Below are 3,840 nucleotides of genomic sequence, written 5' to 3' on the forward strand. Positions count from 1 at the left end.
AAGGTTGCAATGAGCTATGATTGCACCATTGTACTTCAGTCTGGACAATACAGCAAGACCCTGTCACTACTTTAAAAAAAAAAAAAAAAGCTGAAAACTGCACTTTAAGGCCTTCTTTTTTACTTTTAGCTTTTGCTGTCATTTTCATCATTAATGTACTCATTGCCACTTGATACACAGGATTCCAAATCTTACTCATGTTTATGATTCCTACTTTCAGTATCATATAATTGTGCCAGAATACTCATACACTAGCAACCTATGCCTAACAAAACAATGTGATAGTCCTCTCTCCGGTCCGTGCCTCCCAGATGACCAAGAAAAGAAAGAACAACGGTTGTGCCTTGGCCACGTGCAGCCTATTCGCTGCACAAACTGTGCCCTATGTGTGCCCAAGGACAAGGCCATTAAGAAATTCGTCATCCAAAACATAGTGGAGGTCGCAGCGGTCAGGGACATTTCTGAAGCGAGCGTCTTCGATGCCTATGTGCTTCTCAAGCTGTTTGTGAAGCTACATTACTGTATGAGTTATGCAATTCACAGCAAAGTAGTCAGGAATCCATCTCATGAAGCCCGCAAGGACCAAACACCCCCAGCCCTGATTTAGACCTGCGGGTGCTGCTCCACAACCCCCACCAAAGCCTGTGTAAAGAGCTGAGTCCTTAAAGACTGAAGACGGACTATTCTCTAGAGAAAAATAAAATGGAAATTACACTTAAAAAAAAAAAAGTGCTAAGTGATCATACCCTGAGTTGCTTAGAGGAACTTGACTCTAGTCTTTAGCACTCTTGTGTTTCCTAAGCACACTGGCATGGGGCTTGTTATATGACTTATATGTATATGTACACAGACTTAAACATGTGCACAAATATAAGAGAGATATTACTTTTATCCTGATCACCATCTATGAAGACATGAAACTTAAAAATTCAAAGCCCGAAGGCAGGAAATGCAACATTTTAGGTTAACCTAGGTAGATTTTTCAAACATTTTCTCCATTACCAGATGGTCTCATATTTAACTGAATAGAAAGCAGATTTATAGTGTGAAAAATATTTGTGTATTCTTACCTAAATCATGAACCCATTATTTACCTTCTCTCTGTGTACCAAGAAACCAAAGACATTTAATGGGCATCATTACCAACTATAATCAGAAGTATTAGGGAGAGCCAGAGGGGATGTGATCTTAGAACAGGCTTTAGAGTGACAGACGTGAAGTCATTTTCCTTAGAGCTGCAGTTCAGTTTGGTGGAAGAGCAGAGTGCCAGGACTATTTCAGGCCCATTCTTCATTCTCAGGGTTTTGTCATTTCTGCAGTGATTCTCAAATGGCAGTCTCTATTCCCATGCAGCACCCATATTTTCCCAGAGCTGATTAATTTAACTACAATATATACCCTTCTCAAAAACTGCTAATGTAACAGGTAGGAAACACTCAATATTCAGGAATGTTGATGAGTTTCCTGAGTAGCATGCGACTGGAATGGGAAGAACAGGATTCTAGTATCAGCCTAGCCACAGGCTGGCTGTTATGTCCTTGGGCAAGTTTCTTCTCGTCTCCGGGTTGCATTTCCTAACCTGTAATGCAAGAGTATCAGTCCCAACCATCTCTGAGGCCCTTTCCAGCTCTCACAGACCTTGGAATCAGATTCATACATCTGTCAGCTGAGTTTCCAAACAACGCAGCCTGGAAACAATGATTCTAAAAATAAAACATACAACTGAGAAACCAGTCACAAGACTAGAAAACATCATCACATATATTCTGTCACTGGTAACAAAATAGTTGCTTACATATGCGAGTCAGTCCTATTTATTATTATTATTTTTTTAGAGACAGGGTCTTGCTCTCTTGCCCAGGCTGAAGTGCAGTCACAGCTCACTGCAGCCTTGAACTCCTGTGCTCAAACAATCCTCCTGCCACAGCTTCCCAAGTAACTGGGACCACAGGTGAACATTGCCACACCTGGCTAATTTTTTATTCTTATTTTTATTAGAGAAGAGTTCTCCCTTTGTTGCCCAGGCTGGTCTCAAGCTCCTGTTTTCAAGTAATCCTCCTGCCTCAGTCTCCCAAAATGTTGGGATTACAAGCATGAGCCACTATGCCCGGCCAAGTCGATCCTATTTTAGATTCACCATTATTCATTAGAAAAAATATTTTCACTTATTTGTATCTCACCCTAACTTATAAAATCCAAATAACGTTGGCCTGACATGAAGATAATAGGCCAGTTAATCATGTTATTGACTTCACTTAAGTGGGCTACACAAATAATGCCAATGGTATTCAGTAATATCATAAAAATTATGACATTTTTCTAAGGGAACTGAGTCATACAGGCCTTGAATGAATTATACATAATAATTTTTTGGGGGGACAGAGTTTTGCTCTTATCGCCCAGGCTGGAGTGCAGTGGTGCAATCTCAACTCGCTGCAACCTTTACCTCCTGGGTTCTAGTGATTCTCCTGCCTTATCCTCCCGAGTAGCTGGGATTACAGGCAGGCACCACCACGCCCGGCTAATTTTTTGTATTATTAGTACAGACAGGGTTTCACCATGTTGGCCAGGCTGGTCTTGAGCTTCTGACCTCAGGTGATCCACCCGCCTCGGCCTCCCAAAGTGCTGGAATTACAGGCCTGAGCCACCGCACCCAGCAATAATTTTCATAGTCAAGTTTGTTGTTGTGTTAAAACAACAACAACAACAACAAAAAACAGAATTAGTTGTTTTGTCTTTTATTTTGTTTTGTTTTAGAGGCAGAATCTCTCTCTATGCTATCCAGACTTATCTTGAACCACTGGCCTCAAGCAGTCTCCCAGCTCTGCCAAATTTTACAGTGTTACTCCTTGTCTATTATTTCAGCCATAGACACCTGGACTTGGAAAACCATGAGAAGTTGGCCAGCCCTTCCTTTTGCCTTTATGCAAAGCAATGGTAAACATCAGCAGCAAATTTAGAATCAATCTTATTTTCCAATGTCTCCAGAGATTTGATTGTTTTGCTTATATGGCTTATGGCAATACTTATCTCCAATGTGATTTAAAAAAATCATCTAATCCTTTGTGCAACAGTTTACATCTAATTTTTCTTGTTCTGAGATGTAGACAGCTATTGAGAACTGATCTTTGCACAGTACATTTTTCCTATTCTAAGTCATTATCCTTAGGTGAAGCAACATGGTGCCATTCAGTTATTCAGCAAATTCTCACATCTTCCATGTGCCATGCATTGTTAGAGGTTTTGAGCCTAGAACCATGAAAACAAAAGAAAAAAATCTCTGCCCTTGTAGACTTTGTATTCCAGAGGAGAGAAAATAAACAAGGTAAGTAAAATATATAGTATGGCAGATAATGAATGGTATGGGCTGAAGGAAAAACATAAACAAAGAAGTCAGGAAGTACTGAGAGGGAGGGTGGTTTGCAGTTGAGATAAGGATGTCTCCAAGGATATGGTGGCATCTGCATTACCAGAGAAACATTCCAGGCAGAGAAACCAGTGAGTGCAAAGGCCCTGAGGCAGAAGCATGGCTGGCTTGTGTGGTAGGCATGAGTGAGCTAAGGACAGAGGAGCAACAGAGGAGGCCAGAGAGAAATGGAGAAGTGAAGGGAGTTGGGGGGTGGAGCTGTTGGCACCAAAGGGAGATGTTATAAAGACCTTAGCTTGACCAGGCACTGTGGCTCATGCCTGTAATCCCAGCACTTTGCAAAGCCCAGGCAGGTGGATCACCTGAGGTTAGGAGTTCGAGACCAGCCTAGCCAACATGGGGCAACCCCATCTCTACTAAAAATACAAAAATTAGCCGGGCGTGGTGGCAGGCACCTGTGGAGGCTGAGGCAG

General features: G+C 41.8%; 1 long non-coding RNA gene across 1 annotated transcript in view; it reads right to left on the reverse strand.

Moving 5' to 3' along the window:
* Positions 1-3,840, reverse strand: part of LOC105546447 — a 9,298-nt gene that overhangs the window by 4,469 nt on the left and 989 nt on the right. The gene's annotated exons all lie outside the window — the stretch shown is intronic.

Source organism: Mandrillus leucophaeus, unplaced genomic scaffold (assembly GCF_000951045.1).
Source record: "Mandrillus leucophaeus isolate KB7577 unplaced genomic scaffold, Mleu.le_1.0 Scaffold36, whole genome shotgun sequence".
In the NCBI taxonomy this organism is placed as follows: domain Eukaryota; kingdom Metazoa; phylum Chordata; class Mammalia; order Primates; family Cercopithecidae; genus Mandrillus; species Mandrillus leucophaeus.